We start from the raw sequence: 26,350 nt of genomic DNA, 5'->3' as shown, positions 1-26,350 counted from the left end.
TACTGTATTATCAATCATACCATTTTTCTTCACAATGTTTATTCTTATACAGTTTTCTCATCTCTCATTATGTTTCATTGCTCATCGCTCCATGTACTTTGTATTAATTTCATACCGTTGCACTATTTGTGATCCATTGCTATTTATCTCTCATCTCTCGACACGTGTTTCCCCGTCATCAGGAGAGGTGCTAGCACATACATTCTAGACATCAGCAGGAATAGAGGGACAAAGAAAGAAAAAGAGAAAAAAAAGAAAGAAGTTATTTTTGTAGTATTTTGAGGCTTATTTTCATGAGTATCTTGTTTCTCATTATGTACATTTGGACACTTAGCTTAATTGTTCAAATGTACTCACCCTGGATGATTATTGTCTTTTGTAGTTCAAACGGAACTTCTTTTATTTCCTTGCAAATCAGTGTTTCTTTCTGTATTCCGTGACCTTTCGAGATAGAGATTGATTTATATAAGTAATTGTATTCATAGAGTGACTTATTACCTTCCTTCTTTATTAATACAATACTAATTACAGGTACTTTTAAATCTGGACTAGAGGATAAATAATGGCTAGATTTTGTTTGTTACTACAGCTAGTTCCTTATCTGTCCAAACAAGCAATGGCAGATGGAGAAGTTATTACCTCTACGCTGAGTCAGAGAGGCAAACCATTGTGACAGATAAGGGGTCTAATCTTTTCAGCATAAGTAGGTATATTTCTTACCTAAGGCTTAAGTGGAAGAATGATACGATTGTTTTTCTAACACAGCACACGATCCGAGTTGTGTTTTGCTTTCTGCTTTGTTTCCGGTTTTATAACGCAGCGTGATTACGTCACCATGTACATTGACGCAATGACATCATTTTGTTGTGCGTGTGTGAGGCAGCCATTTTTTAAGTATCAGGATTTCATGTAAATGTTTAAACAGCTTATATTCCGGATGATTCTATCCTGTTTTAACTTTTATTTACTGCATTGACATTCATTTCTTTGTTAAACTTGGGGTACCATGTTTATTTCCTATTTATTGGTTTTATGATAAATATGTATGGTAAGAAGAGAAAGAATCTTAACTCTACATAAACATATAGAGAATATTAGCCAAGAGGATACATATTTGTGACTGAACATTCCACAATAGCTGTAAAAGAAAAATGAATATATTAACAACATCAGTTTTTTACAAATTAAAAATAAGATGTTGGATACTGTGTGTGCTTGTGTCTCCAATATTGGTTAGAGCCAGTAGCCCATCTCATGCTCATAGTTCAGGCCTAGGTATTGAACTTACAGAACGTCCACTAGTGAGAGTTGCAAAGCGATGACCTTGGTGATGCAGATCTTCATAACTGTTTCCCAGCAGTAAAGTGGGCGGAGCCAAGACCGAAGGCAAGGTAGAGACTGGACTGGAACGGTGCTCGCACACAAGGGTGCCATGTTCCCACCACTTTCTGTATCCAGCTTTTGCTCCTTCTCTGGCCTTCTGTTCAACACGTTCTGCATCCAGCTTTTGGTCCTCTCTCCTCCTGTCCACCATGTTCTTCATCCAGCTTTTGCTCATTCTCTCTCCTGCTGTCCACCACGTTCTGCATCCAGCTTTTGCTCCTTATCTCTCCTCCTGTGCACCAAGCTCTGCCCCCAGCATTTTGCTTCTCCTCTCTCCTACTGTCCACCATGTTCTATATCCAGCTTGTGCTCCTTCTTTCTCCTCCTGTCCACCAGGTTCTCCATCCAGCTTTTGCTCCTTGTCTCTCTCCTCCTGTCCAGCATGTTCTGCATCCAGCTTTCACTCCTTCTCTCTCCTACTGTCCACCATGTTCTGCATGTAGGTTTTGCTCCATCTCTTTCCTCCTGTCCACCATGTTCTGTATCCAGCTTTTGCTCCTTCTTTCTCCTCCTATACACCACGTTCTGCATCCAGCTTTGCTCCTCCTCTCACCTCCTTTCCTCCATGTTCTGCATCCTGCCTTTGCTCCTTCCCTATCCTGTTGTCCACCATGTTCCGCATCCAGCTTTTGCGTCGTCTCTCTCTTGGTTGCCACTATAAGTACTTTACCCCAGGAATGAAGGACATCACAGTGACAGAATACAAGAGCACACGTATGACACCTCTTCTCTCTCAAGAGGGAGCTCAGGAGTCTTGACGTGCTATTAACCCCTGGCCCAATTATCTGCAATCACTGCGGCCACTGCATGGATTACCTGTATATTTCTCTAAATGCTCAAGATGTATTTAAATTCTGGGTTGTTCTGTCTCTGTTACTTGTTCCCTGTTCCTTCTGCACAAAAAGACTAGGGCTGCATTACAAGTTTGACAGTGCAGGAAAAAAGTGGTGGTAATTGCTTTACTGCCACTTTTTTGATGGCAATGGAATTACTGCCATTACCTGCAGCAAAAAACTGGGAGGTGCACCTGCAGCTTTACCGCCATAATTTGGTGGATATACCATGCAATAATTCCACTGACGGTAAATCTGCTAAAAACATCCATGGAGTTCTATGGAGAATTGCCTCCACTTGTAATGCCGCGGTAAGTCCGCAGGGCCAAGTGGTGATAACTGTAATCGAGTGTGGCAGTCATTTGGTGGATTAACCACGAAACTCTAATGATGCCATCAGTAACCATTTGTAAATCACTCACCAATGGAATTGCTGCCGCCATCAATATGCCCTTTGTATGAGATTTCTTGGCAAGTAAATTTGATGTTCAATAAATAAATAAAAATAACACGTACACAATTATTGCTAATGAGCACAAAGGTGTTATACTGTAATCGGTAATACTGTGCAAATGCTAGCCTCTGCTTGCAATGTGGGTGTGTCTGGGTGTGGTGCACGCGCGAGTCTGTGTGCATAAGATAAGCATTCTATCGGGTACCTTCGTGCATGTGCATGCATCTGTGTGTGTCTCTGTGCATGTGTATTTTGGTTTTCTTGTGTGTGCTTCTGGGTGCCTGTGGGTATGTTTGTGCAGTCGTATGCTTTTTTGCCACTTACATTATGGTGTGTGTATTTGTGCAGGTGCATACATGCATTTTTGTGTGTGTGAGCATGCGGGTTTCCATGCATGTGAATGTGTGTGCATGTGTATGCTTGTGCAGGGATGGAGTTAGCACACCTAGACTTGTCTATAGGGAGGCACACATTGGTTGTGGCATAGCAACAGAAGATAATTATCTAGCTGAGAAGTTCCACGCTTTGTTTGAGGCATGGTAGAGTAGCGCCTGTGTGATAATGTGCACTGTTCCTTCTGTTCTAGGTCACTCTGCACCTTGCTAACGAGTTCGGAGAGCACATGCTGAAGCGACAGGCTGATATAGACATAGCCTACAGCAGGTTACAGTACCTGAGGGATCTTTCTGAAGTACACGCCCTCCAGGCCAAGGTGAGTGACGTGCCTGTGTGCACTCTTGTGCACAGCGCTGCGACTGGCACTTCTGAATGTGTATTTACATTCGGCAAAAATGCAGAGAAACATATTTACAGAAAATGAAAATGCTCTAAAGAAAATCGATGCATTTAGAAAAATGCAATCAGTGGGTGATTTTGCTAAGAAGCGCAATGTCTTGTGAATGTGTTTGCGACATTTTATCTCAGGTTCGATCTTGGCAAGAGCCACTCTTTCCTCTAACCCTGCAGCGGTTGTGGCCGCACTACAGCTGAGTCTCAAACCACTGTTTTTGCGCAAGTGGTGATGTGTCCTTTTCGCGAAGGGCATCTGAATGCCCGCATCGCCAATGCGCACATTCACATGCCCTTTCATACTCCTTTTGCGCATTTGCACATTTAAGGGGGCATATCTGTTCATTTTAATACGCATCTCAAATCAGAAATCCGGTGCACCATGAAAGGGGCAGAAATCAAACGCATTCCCCTGTGCCTGTTTGGAGATGTCGCAGGGGGTTGCACAATGCTTCACAGGGTCACTCCTGACCCTGCCTTGCATTTGTTAATTGGAAGAGCAGCGATAGGGATAGTTATTATTTTTTCCATGTGTTGACTTTTCTCAAGAATGGGCGTTTTTTGGACTGAGCTTACTGCAAGGAGGCTGACCTGCACATTATTTGTGCTACAACACAGCCCTGTTGAAATTCATAGGACCGCTTTGTCAATGGGGTGACCGCCACATTTAAAACCAGCATTTGTCACTGCTTTGGTGATAATAACTGGTCATCAACTGTAGCAGCTACAAAATGGTGGGAGTACCTGGTCATATAATAGCAGTGCCTGGCAAATGCCTAATACTTATACACAAGCCAAACCTGGTGGCTTGGCCAATGCGTGTTTTTACCAGGACTTCAGTGAAGGACATGCATAGTGCTTGTAAATCAAGTGGCTGGAGGCAGACCTGATTAGACATTTGTATTAAACCCATTGTGCTTTTACAGCTACAATTATTGAATCTCAGTATCTCTGCCTCAATGCAAGCAAGACTGAGATCCTTCCTACTAGGACCACTCCTCCCTCTTTCTGTCCCCCACTCTGGCCATCTTCTATGGGCTCTTCCCTTTCTCCTTTATTTGAAGCCAGAAACCTTGGAGTCATCTTCGACTCTTCTCTCTCCTTCCTCCTTCACATTCAGGAACTCGCCAAGAAGTTCCACTTTCAACTCCACCTCCCCAAAGGAATTCTTCCTTTACTCAGTTTCCCCCAGAAGCTCAACGTCTCCAGAGCTCTGGTTCTTTCTAGGCTAGACTACTGCAATAACCTTTTCCTTAATCTACTCTCTTCTTCCCTATGTCCCCTCCAGCTAATCCAGAATAGGGATGAAAGATGTGTCCTTGGCCTCAAGCCCAGGGACTGCATCTCTCCAGCCCTAAAAACTCTCCTACTGGCTCCCGGTTGCTGCAAGGATGAAATTCAAATCGCTCTGCATCATCCACAAGGCTGTCTGGGGCCTGGGACCACGCTATCTACATCTTGATATCTCTAAATACTCTCGTATTGCCTACAGCCTCCACCCCCCAGCACTTTGCCTTGGCACCCACTGGCCTATGTCAACACAGGGTGCACTTATTTATTTGCGGCTGACCACTCGACCTAGGCACTTACAGCTGCGCACTCCCGAGCTCTTGATACACTGAGCACTTACCCCACCCCCACTCCCTCACCCCTCTCTCTCCCTGCACTTGCACGTTCCGAATGCTCACAAGGCCTAGTAGGTCCGCCTCTATCTTTCATTGTTGTATTCGTTCTTCACCTGTTGCCGTGTGGGCGCTTTGAAACACAATTTACTTGATGTGTAAGCGCTTACAAATGCACAAAAATAAAAATATAACACTGTTCCTGCCACTTGGTCTTCCAGAATTACTGGCAGATTACAAGTGGCGGGATGGTTGGTAATTCCTCATTCCATGGAGTCCCATAGGACAGGACTCCATTAGGGGAATGCTGGTAATACTGGCTGTTTTTTGCGTGTGGGGTGCCTGACTTACCTCCGCTCATGGCGGGAGGTAAATCGGGCCACCCCGCTTGCAAACTTGTAATACGCCTGCCTGGGAATCTGCCGGTAAACGGAATTCACAACACGTTAATTTCGGACTGGCATACTTATAATGACCCCCATTAACTCTCAGAAGACTGCTTTCAAAAAGAGTGGCATGCACTTTGAGCACAACGATTGCTGGTAAGGCTTAATAAAGAGATCCCAGTTGCAGGTGTTTTGGGTGGGGAGGGGCAAGAAGTGGGTGGGAATGGCCATAGGGATTAGCATGGCCATTGCCAGTTATTGATTGTGTAAATAGTCAAAGAACACCTACAATCTGTGTATTCCTCCTCATATGCCATTCCTCCCTCGATTTACTGTAATGCAATAGTTTTGACTTAAAAGTGGAAGTTTAGCACCACCTAATAGCCAAAACTAAAAAATGGGTCATCTAAAAATAGCACATCCTGTGCACTATTTTTTAAATGCCCCATTTTGGGGGAATTCATCACGTTGGGCCTAATTCACAAACATTTGCACTGAAACAAATCTGGAGAGAAATTTGAGCATCTCTGAAGTGCACTTGCTACTTACGCCTGGTTCACAAAGTCTTAAATCGGAGCAAATCTGGACATGCAAATGAGTGCTTGCAACCTTATACCTAATGTTCACAGCCTATAACTGGAGGAAATAGGCAGACGCATGGGGCATCGCTGAGAAGCTCCCGTGCAAATGGGATTCCCTAAGGGGTGCTCAAGGGCGCCACTGACATGTTCCAGGTGTCTCCAGGTTGCAGGTGCAATTCAGAGATGCTCGCAGGCATCTGTGCTCTGCTGCAGTGCAGATCTTTATGAATAAGGCCCTATATGGCCATTTGAAGTAAAAAGGTAAAAGGCTACACAGATGACACACTCGGGCACATTGTTCTCTGCTCCGCACTCAAATTGTCTTTTCTTCGTGACATTGGTTGTGAAAGACTCTACATTATACTAATACAAGAACAATAAGAAGGGCGCTCAGAAGTGTGCTGTTCGGCTGGACTCTCTATTTGCCTTCTGGAAACGCTGCAAAAAATGTTCTCATGCTGGCGATGCGCGACATTCCGGGAAAGATATTAGCAAGGGTACATTTGGCTGAATTAGCCGTATGGATTGATGAGAATAATATATTTAGTGTTTTTTAGACTGGCTTTCGTGCCATATCATCTACAACACATATCATTCTGACTCTTGTATCTGCTGTTGAATATGCAAAGATAAGAAGGGAGACTCTATTGTGGTTTCATTGATTTCAGTGCTGCATTGGATACTATTGTAAGAAATAGATTGTGGAAAATACTGGGTGCATGGCATATACCAGAGGGCTTACTGAAGATGACCATGCTCCAACAGAAAGATACTACTGTAAAGGTGAGATTAGATGGGAAAGAGAAACTCTTCGATTTAGGACATTTTGACCGCATGCAAAAATTTGCATGGTCAAAAAGTCCTAAAAACGCTACCACAAAAGGTTCGAACACCAAAAGTTCGAACCTTTGGTGGTAGCATTATAGGTAAGTATAAAAAAAAGACTGTGGGGGCGTCCCCCGCAACACCCCGCTCACAGTACAGTGAGCGGGGTGTTACGGGGGACACCCCCGCAGCACACCCATAAAAAAAGGGAAAATAAAAAAAAAATGGGGGCTGAGGGGGACACCCCTTGCAGCCCCCGCAGTACGTGTGTTCGCATGAGAAAGGTGCAAACCTTTGGTAGTTCGCACCTTTCTCATGCAAACGGTGCGACCGCGGCCAAATCAGCCGTGGTTGGATCACTCGGATTCAAACTCTCCTGCAAAATCCCCTCTAATTAGGTTGTTAAACAAGGCTTCTCGCTTGCTGAGACATTATTTAATTTATATCTTGCGGATTTGGAAGAGGAATTAAAGGTCGACAAGCTGTGTCAAGTGAAGGTCGATTCAGAATGTATAAATTGGCTAGCATACGCCGATGACCTAGTATTGGTATACCACACTCCAGGGGGTCTCCAGGCGATGATTGAAGCATTAGGAGTGTATGCTACCCAAAACGGGCTCACTGTAAATATCTCAAAAAGTAAAACTATGATATTTACAACTAACAAAAAGAATAGAGGTCGATCAGTTTGGGCACTGAATAGTGAAAAATTAGAGACAGTTAAAAACTATAAATATTTAGGTGTCTGTATTGATAGTGATCTCAAGTGGAAAACACATTGGAGCAAAAACAAAGCCAAGTGCCCGGTTATGGCTAATACAATTAGTGTATTTATTGGGAGGAACGATGGGTTGTTAGTTCAGAGTGTTTTGCTGCTCTATAATTTGAAAATAATCCCCGTTCTTATGTATAGTATAGAAATCTGGGGTCATGCGTGTGGCCCGGAGCTGGTGAAATTTGAGGCACAATTGATGCAGAATCTATTTCGTATGTCACCATCTCTCCCTATTGAATACTTGTACCTTGAATTAGAACAACCTGAAATTAGCACACTGTTCATCCAAAGATCGTATGTGTGTTGGATGAAATTGCCAGTGCTTGACAACAATACAATGATGGTAAAATACATCGAGGCTTATCAACGTTTGGATAATTATAAGTCCTTAGGCCGGATCAGCCAAATTGACACTCTAGCAAATGGCAGTCTGGAGTGAACAGGTCTTTAACTGGTATTTGTTTTTTAACAGTTAAAGTTAGGCTGAAAAGTAAACTACGCAGATATGGCTATGAGAACCACCTTGTAAATTTAGTAACCAAGGCCCTCATTACAACTCAGGCAGTAAGGGGTTTACGGCGCCGTAAACAGCGCCGACCCTTACCGCCTGAGTACGAGGTCCCTTAGCGCCATGGCGGATTTAACACCTGCTTTTAGCAGGTGTTAAAATCCATGGCGCTAAGGGACCATGGAGTTAATTACGCCACCGTAATTTACGGTGGCGTAATTAACGCCTTCCCCACTCCCATTATGCCCTATGGGGCAAAAATGGGAATGGGGAAGGGTAAATGGGGTTTGGGGACTTACCGCCCCGCCAAACTCGGAATGGGGCGGTAAGTCCGCCAACCACCATGGCGTAAACGTAGTTTACGCCATGGTGGTAAAGTCACGGCCCAGGCGGTAACTTACCGCCTGGGTCGTAATGAGGCCCCAAGTCAAACAGTGGTCCCTTCATTACTCACCTTCAAGAGCGGGAATAAAGGCCTGCTTATATTGCCGCATACCCCAACTACAATGTGATCACGCAATATTTGCTCCTAAAATCTAATATGAGTGATGTCCTGGAAATCAAGGGGGGGTATATAGGGATGCCTCATGCGGAGCGATTATGCAGATTATGCAGAGATAACGTGGTTGAAAGTCTTGAACATATTATGTGCTGATGCGATGGACTGAGCAGGTTAAGAGAGAAGTATCTGAAAATGTGCAATAAGGATATCAACTGTAATATGCAGGCTGCGTTATGGCCACAATTCATGGAGCGGAATAACATACATTTTATTTATTTTATGGTTACATTTTACTGGAACTGTAAACAGATATTTGCAATATAAGGAACTGATGTGAATTACTTTTATGGTGCTATTGTGACAATTTCAATATGGCTGGATACAGGGATATGCCGAATGTCATGTGTTTGTATGTAAAACTTATATGTTATGGGTTATCCCTATTTTTAATGTATTTTATTCACCCTGTATCACTGTTTTAATGTTGTATAAACAAAGCATTATTGCTGTGAGTAAAAAAATAAATAAATAAATAAAATTATACTTAATACCACATATCAGAAATTAAGTTATGTTACTTTCCTTATTGGATGTTATCATTTTTAATTTGGCCATACTAGTATTTAAAATAAATATATCAAACTCGAAAGGTTAAACGTCAAGTTGAAAATATAAAACCAAAATGAACATTGTTGAATGTGTATGCATCCAAATACAATAGAGAAAACTACACAAAATGATATTGAATTGATAACTAGCACAAACATCCCTCCATAAACATTTGTAAAATATTGGCAGCCAATTATTGCATTTGAAAACTTAACCTGCAAACCAACCACTTTTCGGTAAAACAGTAGTGTTAACTTCCAAGTGTGGGAAGCTTGGTATTACTATACATACGCTGCATTGCAACAGACCCTACTCCCTCTCCTACTCCCTAACCAACCCCTATAAGATAATAAGTGCCTCTGACCAAGTAGCCCCCATACTACCAGGGCACACTGGAGCACATCGCAAGGCCATCCTGTAACCATGCATTACGGATTCTAGTGCAACACATGCATTGTACTAGAAACTGCCTTCAAAGAAAATGGCGGGCCATCTTGGGCGGCTCTTTTCACTCTCCACCCTTTCACTCTTGATCAATGTTGGCGTGGCTGATATATCATTGACTGTCCACGCGCCACTGCACACACTATCAGACACCCTTTAAGCTCCTTGTATTCCCTCATCTGTTATTCAGTTTGTCTCCTTACTACTCTTGCTCCTTTTCCCTTTAACTATCCCCCTTTTTCCTTTCCCCCACAGACCAGGCTCCAGTTTTCCTTAGGCGGAGGCAGAATACACCACTTTTCGAGCAAAGGTGGTAAGACAACCATCACAGTGATGTGTGCAGTATAAAATACTTCACATAACATGGGGCCCGATTCATGGAATTCCTTGCACGGTTCAATGTGACTTTGCACTGCTGAAAAGTGACTTTGCACTGCCGACACAAACCCTGATTCATGGAACTGTGCAGCATTTATTTTTGCAATGCAAAGTCAATGATAGTTCATTTTGCACTGCAGAAATGACTTTGCACAGTTCCATGAATCAGGGTTGTGATGGCAGTACAAAGTCACTTTTCAGCAGTGCAAAGTCAATTTGAACCGTGCAGAAAATTCCATGACTTGGGCCCAAAGTCTTAGGTCTGAAGTTTGCAGTGCAGCATAGGCCGTTTGTGACATTATAGCTGTGTGGTGGCCTTTCACGGAACCTAGTATTATTTAGGTCCGGGGGGACTTGTTTGGGACAGCACTAGCAATAGGGAACTCCCATCACAAATGCAACCCCTTCCTCAGTGTTGCAAGCTGAGCTGCAGTGGTTGGGTTGGTGGGGCGTGGAGTGGGAGGGGTGCTGAGGTCAGTGAAGATATTTAGAAGGTGGGGCTGTCAATACTCAGGGCTGATTCATGGAAATGTGTGCAGAAATCCTGCAAGGGCCGTGTGCCGAGAAGGACACTGTGCAAGCCTGCACGCAGAATAAAAAATGTGCGCCACGTGGATTCATGGCATTCACTGCACAAAGTAACCGTATTCACCAAGTTGCGCCTGGAGCGCCCGCAACATGCCAACACGCAAAGAATACAGTCAAGAAAACAGCTACCTTTGCGTGATCTCTCGGGAACGAATACACACAACCTTCAATAAGTGCGTGGGGTCCCCCACAAGTAGGACTGCATCTCGAGGACCTTGTGCAGGGTCTCCTGTAACTGTTGCTGGCACCCTAACAACATGCGTATGAAAAATCGTAACTCGGTCTAAACTCGGAAAATCTGCGTGTGAACGACGTAAACCACTCATGCACCCCGCTACACTGCTTACGCACACATGTAAATTAGATCGGAACCCCGGTTGTATACACGCACCCCTAAATCCGACATGCAAACCCACCTCCACGCTGCGAATCCTATGAACAAGTGTAATTACGCCTGCCTTCAGGTGGCATAGTGATCAAGGGATTTGTGCGGCCATTCCTATGCCGAGAAGCTGCGCGGGTGTTTCCATGAATACGTGTTGTTTTGGTGCAAATGTGGGTGTGAGAGGTACAGCCTGTGGGCCGTCCCTCGTAACACCCACTTTTTTGCATGCTCTTCCCCATTTTCAGAGTTACACCCCATTATCAGCCCTCTGCGCAAGCCACACACACACTCTGCGTGATGTCTCCCGCAAGGCATACAACGGCTCGCACAGACGTTCCGGTCCTGGGCATACTCCACGCAAGTCCCAAGAAAGTCCAGCGCAGTCGGTTCCAGGTATCGACAAACGTGGATATGCACCCTGTTTGGCGCGCAACTCCCCTATTTGCCACACAAAGAAATCCATGAATCGGGCCCTCAGTCTGTACCTAAAATGTGTATACTTTTTCTTGGAATGCCCCAACGTATTTCCTGATACACAGTCCAACTCTGCCAACCACTGCACAGAAGAACCATTGGTGGAGGCGGTATGGACTGGCATTTGAGGGGTGAACAGGAATCCAAGGAAGTCGGCGGTAATGTAAATCGTAGAACAACTGTTGTGCATACCCAAGGATACCAGGGACACATAAGTCAGGTGAACATACCCGAATTGAGAAGAAGAGGTAGCTGCTGGACAAGCCCACCAAAATGTCAATGAGGCAAATGTCTGTAGTCCCTATTAGCAAAACGCACTGTAAAATCCATGCCAACCCATTTGCAAGGTTACTACAAAAGTACAGAAGACACTGAAAATACCAGCTTAATGGGAGCCAGAATGGTAGCACGAAGGGTCAGAACAGAGGCTGGCTGACGCATGATGATAGGGTCGGGTGATTATAAAGTAGCACGCACATCTATTTGTCAGTGTGGCTCAACTAAACAGGGTCTGGTCTCAACATGAGACATGGTTCACGCTCACCATGCGCGCCCATTAGTTTGGGATTGGGCAATCAGACTGAGGTATAGAATAGAGCGTAGGGGCAGGACAAGGAGGAAGAGAGCGGAGCAAAGAATGAGGGGGCAATGAGGGAGAGGGTAGCAGAACACACAAGGAGAGAGGGTGTGATGATGGGAAGGCAAGGGAGAGGAGGAGGCAGAGAAGAAGGAGGGAAGGCGGGAGGAGGCGGAAAAAGAGAAAGAAGTGAAGAAAGACAGAGGTGTAGAGATGCCAAAAATGAGAGACTGAAAAACAGAGGTGGCAGATACAGGGAGAGATGTGTAAGGAGGGTGAAAAGGAGGGACAACAGATCAGAGGAAAGGGCGAGGAGGGAAAGAAGAGTAGAGGAAGAAAGAGGTGCAGAAAAGTGGTGTAGATCAGACAATGAACTGGAGAAAACTATCAGAGGAGTAAAAGTGAAAGAGAGAAGCAAAAAGGTAAAGGAGGAGGGAAAGGTGTGGTGGAGATCAGAGAAGACATGAAGGAACTGGAGAAGGCTATCAGAAGAGTGAAAGTGTGAGAGAGAAGCAAAAAAGAGGGGCAGAGAAGGTGAAAACACTAATACGACAAAAGGGGTGACAGGGGAAAGGAGGGATTTATGAAGTGATGAGGTGGAGAATGGAGGCACATTAAAAAGCCCTTTGGAGGAGGAGCAAAGGAAGCAAGAAAGAGAGAAGGAAGAGAAGATAAAGGGAAGGAAAAGTGTGCAGATGAAATAGACAAAACCAGCAAAACGGAAAGTAGTAGAAAGAAGGTGTGAGGGGAGGACAAAGTGGAAAATAGAAGGGGAAGAAAGCAAAATATGGTTGCCAGACCCTCCTTCCTAAAAAGATTTGTACCGTTCTGAAAAGGCCTCACAATCCTGCCTAGGAGGCCATCTGCCAGAATCAGTAGAGGAAATATGACAAACCCTGGCTCCTGGAGTCCCAGCCCCATCCAGACAATGCCGGGCAACAGAGGTGCCAGGACCTCTTGCAGGATCACCTTCAGATCCTGAGCAGGCAACCCCCGGTCACAAAAGATAACACTGTAAAGGAGAGGTGGCACACTGTGAATCCCTGAGACATTTATGATATGATATGATATGATATATGTCATGTATAACGTGCCTGTACACAAGTGTTTCTAGGCGTAACAAGACAAGGAAGGGAAGACAGAGGGAGGACAAGACAAACAATTTTACTAGGCCTTCTGTCATTCAGATCGTGCAAGTGCGAAATGCAAAGTGCAAGGGGGAGCGGAGAGGGGTAAGTGCGGGGTGTGCCAGGCGTAAGTGCAATCAGGGCAGCTAAAAAGCAGGCGTTAAAGTACCAACCTGCAAAGGGACCTCGTAGTAAGGCGGTACCATTACCGGTGACCGTTAACCCTTACCACCTTCCGTGTAATGAGGCCCACAGTTACAGCCCCTAAGTGCATGGTACGCCCAGAGGCCGTGCAGGGAGACTGATCAGGGAGGAGCCTGGTACCCGGTCACACTCTGATGGTACCAAGCCACCAATTGGTGCCAAGCCACCAGTGATTGTTTCACAGCTGGAAGGTGAAGTTGAGCTGGGAAGATACATAAGGACTGGGGACCAAGTCCTAGGAAGAACCTGACAGATATGTCATTGTCAGGTTTCTCCCCTGTGAACTCAGTTAATTTCAAGCCCCTTTTTGTTGTTGTTATTGTCCCAATAAAAGCTCAGTTGGCTCTTGTATTGTCCCTTGATCCTTTAACCATGTTTCTTCCCACAGGAGGGGATGGGCAATGCACTGGAAATAAGCAGAACACCATTTCCCTTGTTATTCTGTACACCCGCCAAGGAGAGAAAGAGGCTCACAGTGGGCACCTAATGGGACCATGCTGTTAGAGGTATTTTGGCAGTATTTTTGGTTGTGGTATTTTGGTATTTTGTGGTATACTGGTGAGCCTAACTTTAAAGTACCGCTTGATAATTATTCTTAAACCGGGGTCACTAACGGTAAGCATATACTGGACTAAGTAAATTCTAAATGATGATGTTATGCCCCTGAAGTATTTTATTTGCAGTACAACATTATGCAATTTGGGCTTGCATCTGAGAATACATTTACCATGTAAACCAAATATGAACATTCATTCAGAGCCTGTTAGAATAACACAATTTACTGTGACTATATTTGCTTTGTATTTTACCATACATGATATAGTGAAATGAATTACCGCTTGCGGTAAAATGAATCTACCACCCACTCTGTATCCATCTGAATGCCAACCCAAGAAACCTGAACACGGAATAAGTGCAATGAGGCTATCACACTTTTTTGTTGGATTCTTTATCAGAAATTGAAATATGCAAAATACAGAATGACTTGTGCAATGCACGATATCCACATTATATTTAAAACCTGTCTCAAAGATGAAAACGGAGCATAATAAGCGCAACTCATTCGTAGATACTTTCCCCGCGATGAATGATGGACTTCAAAATGCTCTGCTGTATAAAACAAAGCCTTTCCTGCAATAGGTTTCAAAACATTCTATTTGCAATAATGCCCAGAGTTCTGCTAACACTAGCCTTGAACTTCACAACTAATCTTGGCAGAGTACGAGCGTTACATCAGAATTGTATCACATTAATGGAGAAACATGAACACAACTGTCTATGTTTAAAATGTACTGTGCATCACTTAAATAAAAGAGTTACCCACTCTACACTATATGATCACAAATCATTTACTCATGCTCACCTCAATTAACTGAACTCACTAAGAATAATTGTTGATTGTGTGTGCGTCATGAACTGCTCACGACCCCAGTCTAGCTGCCGGACAGAAGAATTGTTTATCACTCCCTCTGTGCTTGTAAAGAGCCCACAGAGGTCTCTGCCAGCCTTTCTGCCACCCGCTTCTCCCTGGGTCAGCCAAAGAATAAGAGTGCCTGAGACTGCAAACTCTTCTGAGACAACTGCCAGCCCAGCAACCTCAGAGAGAAAGCCAGTCCTCCTGCACTCTGCTACTTAAACCTTCTGAACTAAGAGTGCCCATTATGTAATCTTACTTTCATAAAATATTGGAAAGCCTGCCTCTTCCAGTGACATCATTCCATTAGAACCACCTCCCATTGTCAATCACCCTCAAGCACGTGATTATTCTGAGCTGTTTGGAATGGCAGCAACACGGATGAGAGAAATACTTTCCCCTTGCACTGCATTCCAATTTTGCAAACTTAATGGCTCATTTCAAGCCACATGAGGACAACAAAATGGATTTACTTTCAAGTGCATTCTTCCTGCGTTTCGAATTAACTTATCACAGTACAAATGCCTGCACATTCAGTTATCAATCTACACCAAAGTTTGTACACAACAATCATGAACTGATTTGCTCAGAAGGTTAAAAGGGAATATGTTATAAATTAGTGTATGTTAGTTTTACGGCCCACAATTCAGTCCATGACTGTGATATGGAGTCAAATCTATGTTGTGCAATATCAATTTCGAATTCATCTTTTAGCTGGCATGTGCTTTATGTATTCATATTATTGACATCTACTATATTCAGCAGGGGTCTCACACTTGTGCTCACTGCTGGAATCAATATTTTACCCTTGTTGAAATGTGGTAACCAAGCTAAAATGTGGAGTCACTGTTGAAATTCGGGATCCTCTCTCCCTACACTTCCCTCCTTTTTTCTTCTAGGACATAATCAAAATCACTGGGGGAAAACAGCAAACATACAATAATCCCGGCTTCAATGTGATCTTGGGCATATTAAAAAAAATGTATTCTACCTTGATTTTAACAATTAACTCAATCAAATGAGGCTGTACAATTAAACAACATATTGTTCACATATTTCTGAATATATACATATTAAACAAGACAAAAAAGTATATATTCTTTTGATTTTCTTTCTTTTACCTTTTCATATTTACATAGTTATATTGTTTTCTGATCACCTTTATCTTTTATCTCTTTTTATTAGTGGTCTCCTATTTTATTTCTTCTTTTTTATATCACTTATCTTCTTTTTAGAACTTTTTGTGTCTTGTTGTTTTATTTAAATGATAAATAAGTCATTAAAAAGAAAAATAACATTACATTCAAAACAACCATGAGTCCAAATAGTCGTACCAGTGGCATCAGTCTAATCCTGAAAAGTCAATGTTTGTAAAAATAATAACAAATAAAATATGATGTTTAAAAAGTCTTCAAACCAAAGCAAGTTCCGTCAGAATGTCCAGACAGGCTCTTGTCCAGGAAATGGTCTTTGATGAAGTAAACCTCCATCCTCTACAAGTGGGACTGCCTTCCGGGTTACCATCTTCATCCCCTTTTTCGGTCCACGTGGTCTTTCCCAGGGGACTCCACTCGGGTGGAATCCTCCGGAGATCCGGCGCACTCCAACTTCCAGAGCGCTGGCGGGATAATCAGTTAATTTCTAAAGCAAAAAGAAAAAAAACTAATTAAGAATCAAGTACATCAATCCATTCACTTTTCCCTTTTCATTTGGATATCTGAAATCAAGATGAATTATGAATATAAATGCAGATTATACACAAAAATATAATATAATGCAGCGAGGACACCTCATCAGGAACATCTGAAAATAACATGGATTAAGTAAAAAAATATAGCATGGCACTTTTCCAGGCACATACTTGAAACACAACCAATCCTAACACAGCAGCTAATGGAAAAATAATACAAATTAACAAGCAGTGCTACAAAATTCACTTCTATCTAAAACCTCAGCCAATCTAATCATACTTACCCTATCTATTTCCCACCTTTCTTATCTTTAATATTTATTTTCTTATGCTTTGAACTGTTTTACCTATATACAATACCCCTTTCTCTATGTGATCTCATCTAGACTAGAAGGTCCTCTCCAGGGACCCGCTAGCCTTCCCCTGTCCCCTACCACCATCATGCTCACTGGGGCTCATCAGCACACAAGATGGCTGCAGCTGCGGCAACTAAATCACCCAGGAATTGTGCCTCCTGCCCCTCCTCAGACCACGATTGGTCTAATGGAGCAACAAATCACCGACCGGCATCTAGCTAGATGACGACGCCGGCCTGCATTCAAGGCCTGCAGTTAAGGCCTTTGGTACTCTCTGCTGCTCTGTGCTGCTCTCTGCTGCGACCTGCGAGACCTGCATACTTCTGCGCATCAAACCAGTACCACCAGTCCAAGGCAAATGAAAGGTAAGACTGTGTCCACTAACACAGCAGTGTCACCATTGCCCAGACTGAAGGGTTCAGTTAGTCTAAGCTGTTGCACTAATATCCCCTGCCCCTCCACTACCTGGTTCCTCCCGCCGCCTCTCTATCCTATTTGGCCTGGTTCCTTCTGTGACCAGCCACATGCACTTGGTTGTATTGCCCCCACTACAAACACCCACACAGACCTAATCACTGCAGCAGGATACACCCGTCCCCCACCACCTATGACCACATACCAGTTTCCACGACAAACCAAGCCACAAGTAGCCCCCCACATGGCACTGGACTCTGGGTCCCTCGCCGTGGTCACCACATTCCTACAATCAGAGCCCTATAACATCACAGCTCCCCAAGCAAAATGCACAATGAAACCACGCGTCCCCCTCACCCTCCTGGCAACCTTTTGGGTCATCCACCACAGCTGCCTCATCTCCACCTAAGACTACCTCAGCCTCAGTAGCCTGCAATACTAGCCATCAACAGTCTCCACCACCACTGGCGCTGCCATGTTCCATCCCACCAACGAGGACACCTTGAGCTACTAATGCCCTGTGCCACAGGCCCAGCTCCAACCCAAGCCCCACCTTGCCCATGATACACCAGCCTCAAGCCACACATGTCACTGCTGTTCTCGACATGTGCCCACTCCCAGGGTTAGTGCCCATGATCACAACCTGCAATACTAAACTCCCCGCTCTATACATAACCAATCCATCAGTCAGCATTACCCCAGCATCAGGCTGGGTCTTAGAACAGAAAGAACCTTCCCACTCTACATACCCGAAAATGTTACAAAAAACTAGGTGAATGCACCCTCCCCAGACTTAGTACCCCCTTCAGCATCTCCAAACCCACCCAAACTCAATGGACCCGGCACATGAAACTACAACGCAGTGGCTCCCACTCTTAGCCTACCAGAGTGCCCCTGATGCCAGCTCCCCCCTCCTTACAACTTAACAGCCAGGCCCCGGCTACCACGCCCCACTTAGGCCACACCATCAAGCAAGCCACTAAGCCCAGCCAACCATCAGCATTACCCTCACCACCCACACTCATAACAGGAGCCCTCATGAATGCTAGATCAATCCCAGCACATGCCCTAGATATCAATGGCCTCATCACCTCGAACAACCTTTACCTGTTATTAGTTAAGGAAACCTGGCTCCACCCGGCCGCTGGTCCTGCCCTGTCCCTAACCCTACCAGACGGATTCACTATTCTCCGTAACGACAGACCGGACTCACGAGGAGGAGGTGTGGCACTCATCCACAAAGACTGCTTCCAGATGAGACCAACCGATATCCCAATTGAAGGCACCCACGATCACCTCTGTTACTTTTACCACCTTCCCCAAGGACAGCCTCACCTGCCATGTTATCTACCACCCTCCAAGCCCCCCAGAATCATTTGAGGAGTACCTCCTCCACTCCCTGGGTGACAACATCAAGCCATCCTCTGAAATCATCGTACTGGGTTACATAAGCCTTGGCCTAATGATCCTGCAGCCCTACATGCCAGCACCATGGACAATGCTCTCGCAGCCTAAGGCTTTATCCACCGTGTTACAGCACCCACCTATTCCAAGGTTAGGTCCCTGAACTGGATAGCTGATCTTAATTACCAGATCATCATCACCTCCAATACCCCTTGTCCCTAGTCAGACCAGCATATACTGACATTCACCATCCCGTCCTCCACACGCCCCACCACTGCTCCCCCTGCTCTTCCACCAACATGGGCCCGCAGCACACGCAAGATGACTAAAGAGTCCATCTTGCCCCTCCTTTCACAACTACAACCTGAATACACTCACTCAGATGACCCTAACATCCTTGCAAATATCTACACCACTACACTCACAAAGGCAGTGAACACTGTAGCCCTGCTGGCCCTGTGCAAGGCCAAACCTGCAGGCCACATCAACACCTGGTTCTCTCATGCCCTCCAGGCACTGCATAGCTCTAAATGCCTAGCAGAAGTCACCTGGATTAAATCACCCACAGATGCCGACAAAATAATTTTCATAAACGCTGAAAGACTATACAAACAAGCCTATACCTCTGCCAAATCACTAGTCTGCAACAACAGAATTAGTAACTCCTCCTCCAATTCCAAGGTATTATGTAGACTGCGTAGGGAACTCGAATCCCCACCTGCCCCTCCAGCCTCCATCATCAAAGACGAGCAATGGTGCATAAATATACAAAATGCCATGCAATCTAAAATATGTTCCCTACAGGAGAAAATTACACTCAAACAAAAATCTATTATACCACTCCCCACAAACTCTCCCAACAGCCAGGCAACTTGCTTTAAGAGACCCCAATCTTCCACTTCAGAAACATAACTGAATCAGAAACCAAGAACATCCTCGAATCTCTTAAACCCTCATACTGCAAAGGGGATATCTGCCCAGCCTCCATTATTAAAAACTGCGCTGAAGCATTAATCCCCTTTATCACCAAGTTCATCAAAGCTTCCTTCTCCACTAGCATCGTCCCGGTGAGCATCAAGGAATCCTGGGTCACCCCCCTGCCAAAAAAAACTCTCTCAACCCAACATCCCCCAATAGCTACCACCCAATAATGTCGGTCCCCTTCCTGCTAAAAATACTGGATAGAGCAGCCTACAACCAAATACAAACCTTCTTAGAAACCAATTGCATCCGAGGTATGGGACAATCAGGCTTCCGACAGGGATATGATACTAAGTCAGCCCTGCTCGACCTGAAAAATCAGCTCCACAACCTTAGTTATAAGGGCAAACATGCCCTGCTGCTCCCACTGGATCTCTCGGTGTCATTCGACCACGTAGACCACCAAATACTTTGTCACCACCTCTCGGCATCGCCCAACTTCTCCCAAGAAGCATCCATGTGGGTCACCTCATTCCTTGAAGGCAGATCCATGCAAGTCTTCTTTGAAATAGCCAGTGGCCCATCATCCCTCAGCTCCCGCCATCTGTGGCATCCCAAGGATCCTGTGTGTCCCTCACCCTCTACAACATCTTCACAAAACCACTCTTTGACATCTTAGACTCCCTGGGTGTTTCGTACACTAACTATGCAGATGACACCCAAATCCTCCTCCCTTTGACAGGCAACTACGACATTGAATCCCTCTCCCTTAACAAAATGTAGAGTACAATTCAGTCTGGATGGCCACAAATCATTTATGCCTCAATGATGACAAGACAGAGATCCTGCTGGTAGTCTCCCCAGCAATTCTGAAAAAGCTCAACAAAGAGTACACTTCCGTCAAGATTAAGGAAATCCCTGTCTCTGACTCAGTAAAAACCCTGGGTGTTTACCTCAATGCCACCCTTTCCCTCACAAGACAAGTGAACGCGATTGCATCCTCCTCGGCCTAACAAAAAAAATTGATCAACGCAGCAAGACACTTCTTATCCCCAGCTAGCTGCCTCATCACCCTTGCTCGAGTGATCGTAGGGGCTAGACTCGATTACTGCAACACCCTATTTGCTGGCACTTCCAAACTGAACCTGAAGAAACTACAAGTAATTCAATATAATGCCCTTCGCTCAGCCCTCAACATCCCCAAAAGAGACCACATAACATCAGCAAGAAGGGAGGCTCACTGGCTCCCCATTCAAGACAGCATTATCTTCAAAACATTATCTATCACCCACAGATGCCTATCCAACTTCGCCCCTGCATACCTCGCTCAGAAAATCGTGAGAGCACATCTACCAGACCAGTAAGGGCCACCCACACCCATCGCCTTGTTCTACCGAAATACACATGAGCCAGAGCAGCTGAATCAAGCTTTCCCACTGTGTCTGCTAAACTTTGGAACTTTGGAACACACACCGCTTAACCCTAAGAGCAGAGGAATCCTACTGGGTCTTCCAAAAATCTCTGAAAACCTGGTTATTTACTCAATGATGACACCCCAACGCAGATCTTGCAACCCAGAGCCATCAGACAACCATGCACTCCATGTGTACAAAGTTTCAGGGTAAACGGAGGAAATGTAACACCTCTTTTCCTCCTTACTGTATGTAACTGGTTATAACAGTGCCCTGATGCCTAAGCGTTTAGGCGCTTTACAAATGCAAAAATAAATAAAATAAATATATGTATTTACTTCCTGAATACTTTGGGCTCATATTTCCATGTATGTATTCACCTGTTTCTTCCCTCCTTTTCTCACATATCATTATAAAGATATATGCAATTACCCACCTGATCTATCCCTGCTTTTGACCCTTTTACACTCCATTTTGCCATTTTTCAAAATATTTACACCTACTTAACTGCTATGACAAGTCTAGTTGATATGTAAGCGCTTTATTTCCAGAAAATTACTGCATTTCACACTCCCTAGTTTCTCCAATATTTTCAGGCCTTTTAACTTCATGTTTCAGGTGGAAGGGCTTATTCTGGTTAATATGGACAAATTGTTCCACTGTTAACCTTCCCTCTTTTTTTGGCGATTCTGTAGACTTCAGGTGAAACCTTATGTACAATCTCAAATGGGCCGCACCATGATGCAAGGAATTTTGACTTTTTATGTTTACCCTTTCCAAAAATAAACTTGTGTACCTGGTCGCCAACCTCATATTCTATCACATGTGTTTTCCTAACATAATATGACTTTGCACTGTCAGCAGCCTTTTCCAAATATTGCTGCTCAAATGCAAAAGCATATTGCAAGTGCTTTCTCAGTTCTTCCACATATTCATGGATTGTGGATGCATTTACAAGAACCTGTTCAATTGTTCTGTAAAGTAGGTGTTGTGGCAAAACCATTGTCCTACCTGTCAAAATTGAGTGTGGGCTGATATTTGTCAATCTAGAGGGTGTCAACCTGAGAGCCATGAACACAAAAGGAAGTCACAGAGCCCAGCTAGATCCTGCTTCAGCTACAAACTCTTTTAACATGTCAACTATTGATCTATTGCTCTGTTCCACTCCCCCTGAAGAGCATGAAATGTGCAACTTCCTTTTCACACCCACGATTTGCCTCATTATTGTCATTATGGTCTATAGTCATTGCATCGAATTAAAAAGCATTGAATGACTTGCCATCTAAAAAAGAGCACTGAATGCATTTTTTCCCATTTTTTTTTATGAGTGGGGGTTTAATGGGGGGGTCCCCCCAGTCCCACTTTTTAAAGCTTTAAAACCTGTTATAATTAATATAAACCCTTTACCTTAAAAATGCATTTGATGCTTTTTTTTGTATGATATGGCATTCAATGCTTTTTAATGCGATGCAATGACTAGATACCATCATTACTGCACCAGTGAAATGACTTCCAGGGTCAGATTCTATTCTCTGAGGTAAACCAAATCTTGAAAATATATGATTGACTAACAAAATGGCCATGGTTTGGGCAGTGCAATGTGCGGCTGGAATACATTTCACCCATTTGGACATTAAACAAATGACCGTCAACATATACCTGTTTCCCCTTGCTGACCTTTGCACGGGCTCTACAAAATAGGCTTGCAGATTGGACCATATGCGTGTCAAAAATACCACCAACCAAAAATACAGCTAAACAAAAAATACCACCAACCAAAACTACAGCTGAAATACCACTAACAATGCAACTGTTGCTGAGATTTTTTTTTTAGACTGTCTGGTCGCTGGTGTGAATATCTGCATGGTGACTTAAGTTGGGAAACAGTAAAACCTGTTATCGCAAAACAGGATTTGCTCATATCAATTGCTCTATAACATGGGTCTGCAGCCTTTGTCGCTCGAGATGTTTTGTGCCACTGTTGCATCTGCTCAGCCAGCATAAACAATGGTGACGGATCATGACAATAGAAACCCAAAAAATCTCCAGTGCTGGAAATAAAGATCAAAGCTCTATAACATTAAGTATAACTAATTGACAGCTAGGGTTTATCAAACGCAGAGACACATTGGACAGAGCTTCTATGTTTGGATATATATATATTATAACAATCTGACGAAGCCCTTCAGGCGAAACGCGTAGTTGTTTGTCTTTCTCTGTCTGCATGCTGTCCACCATGTGCAGAATAAAGGACATCTAACAGAGACCCCCTGGACCTTGGTGTGTTGCTTTGCTATTTTGGAGGAGTGCGGCCGTGAGCTGATTATTTTCAGTAACCTTTTGCAATATATATATATATATATATATATATATATATATATATATATATATATATATATATATAGTGCCACCTAGCTGGCAAAGTTACGGAGCACAATGCATCAGAGCATTAGCGCAGGAGCAGGAGCAATGCAATGGTTGGTGGAGCAGGTTTGAGAAGAGAACCAGACTTGCCTGCATGCTGATCTTTGGCTTAATGTATTCCATTTAGGTATTTTTATCTGGATCACTGGTGCAGGGCTTTGGAAACTATCCAGTCATCCTCAGTTGTGACCTAAGGCATGGCTCAAGAAAAGACAAAGACGTCAGACAAATTCTGATCCCTCTCTTGGAGCATCTGGTTGGTGCCATAGAACAACGCAAGGACCCCGTTTTATCTCCTGAACATCTGGATGATGAGCTAAATAAAGGTACTGTTGTTTTGAAAACACGATTTCCTTATTTTATGAAATGCAGCCTTTTTACACATCCAAAAGAAAAGAACTGCACGGTGGGGACCTGTCTGCAAATAAGTGTAAAGAACACACGTATTGGAGTCTAAAGGTCCTCACACGTGACTTAAAGACATCCCTATTCGTAGGTTACGACTACGAAGCAGCTACGAAGCAGCAAGGCAGCGTCTGGCATTATAGATATGGTACCAAGAACGTCATCCAGTCACATGACCCTGTCCTGTACGTGCCGCAGTAATTTGTATAAACTCCATGAACAGTTATTCCTGGGATTTGTATTACCTTTTATGTGGATAGATCATCTACATTTTCCAGAGTGCATGCCACTGGCAGTCAGCTAAGCATTGTACCAGGGGCTCCTTGTTTCCTAGAGTTGATGCTGAGCCAGGCCCCTTCACATCCTCTATTGTTGGCAGATCTGTTGCAAATATGTGCAGTATAAAACAGGGTATCTAATGAATGAGCTGCAAGGAAGGTGGAGAAGGCACCTTCACATGGATTGTTAGATACACATTCAAGTTACCACAGCGAGCTCCTCATTCAGACCTGTCGTGTGGGTCTTCATTCTCTGTATCCACCATGTTTCTTTATGCATTAGGACACTGTCACTATTTAAATATGCAGTGAACACATCAACCACCCGCCACAGGGTGTCATCCTGAGTATGGTGTTGTTCAATAAAGTTGGCGACCAACAGTGCCGTTGTATTCCTGCATCTAATACGTGATCTATGTTCTGTGATTCTCTTGCGAATGGGTCTGCTGGATTGTCTAACATATTTCTTGCCGCAAGGACACTGAATGCAGTAGATGGTGTTTTTTGTCTTACATTTGGAGAAGTGTCTTAGCTCCCAGAGTGACCTAACCTTTTTCGTGAATCTATATATGGTGCATGTACCAAAGGAGGAGTGTCCAATCATCTGCCTCAGGTTCCACAGTGTGGATTTGGCTGATTGCCTTGTAAACAATGAATGTGTAAGATGTTCCTTTAGGTTTATTGATCTTTTCAAAGCCATCCTGAGAGGTGGTTCAATAGTAACCAGAACTTCTTAACCATAGATCTGAGTTGGTCTCAGGAGGATAGCTCAGTGGCAACATGCTCGCCTTGTAAGAAAGACAACACAGAGCAACACAGGTTTGATCCTCGGGTCCGCGCTTAGAAACCTCTGGGTATTAAGCGTGTTATAAATAACCTATCATATCATATCATATCTCTCCCTAAATACCTCCCTGGTAGTGCCCTTCGGTCGTCTAGATCTATCTCTCGGCACATCAGACGCTTCTCCAAACAGAAAGTGGAGGTTAGATGTTGAGCCCATTTACCTAAGGGCCATTTAAGACGAGCTAGCAATACTTAGAGATAAGTGGGAATGTAGATCATGCTCAAACATCAATAATTAAACCAACTCAGGAAGTTGGCAAAACATAGTGCTGTTTTATTTGCAATTGTGTAAAACAGAGAGTACAGATGTTCGCTTGATTTCCCTCGGTGCATTTCATAAAAAACATGACTTTTATAGTAAAAACTTGTGTGGCAAACTACAAAAAACTACTTTGGAAAGTGATAGGCTTAGAGGGAACATCTAAGTATACGTTCCATACTCAACAGGGATGGTGATTGGGTCTCTAACATCAGGTGGGCAACTAAACCCTCCTCTCATACATGTCATTTACATCATCACAAATTACACGACAATTCATTGGTTATACAATCTATAGGACTCTCTGCTACATGGCACTGTATAATCGATTCGCACCCTTGTACCCCCCTGTAATATTCCACATGCCAGCAGCACACAAACTGGCACCCCAGGTGCTCGTGGGCTGGCCTTGACCATAGCTTCCCATCCAATTAGTATGAAATCCATCATCACTCTTGCAGACTGCCAGTCAATTAAGTTTTGAACTTGGCCTTGTAAATGTTCTCTGTGCCTGAGAATAAAAGGGAGTGTAGGCATAGTTGGTCTCCTGGTTTCTGTGTAGCTCGACCCAATGTCTATTTCCATCTGACCATGTGATTGGAGACGACGTTTCTGAGCGTTTTGCTGTATTTAATACCATTAAATGATGAACCCCATACGTCTTCAGTGTTCTTCCACCGCACCTCAGACAGGGGTTTGTTCTTTTCACACATTTGTAACTACTGAATGAACAGCCAGGCTCACAGTGGCTTCGACCTCTTAGTGCTGGGCCAGCCAAGCCTTTCTTGAATCCTCCTTCAACATTTAGCTGTTTTCCAACTGTGCCACACTGAAATGCTCTCCTTTTGACTGGGTCCAGGCTCTGCTAAAGTGCATTGTGGAACATCCATAGTCCATACATTCCTACTTATATAAGTCGGCACATCACCGCAATCTAATCACTATGTAGCCAGCCTTAAGATTACTTTGTCTGCTTGCGTTACTGGGCCTGTACAAATGTAAAATGACTGCATTTTCTTCATCGTTTCTTTAGACTGAGCATCTTCATCTCAAGCATGAAATGTTGCTCATCTTTTAACACCT

The sequence above is a fragment of the Ambystoma mexicanum genome, chromosome 9 (assembly GCF_040938575.1).
Source record: "Ambystoma mexicanum isolate Mex_15411 chromosome 9, UKY_AmexF1_1, whole genome shotgun sequence".
In the NCBI taxonomy this organism is placed as follows: domain Eukaryota; kingdom Metazoa; phylum Chordata; class Amphibia; order Caudata; family Ambystomatidae; genus Ambystoma; species Ambystoma mexicanum.
This window is presented reverse-complemented; position numbering follows the sequence as displayed.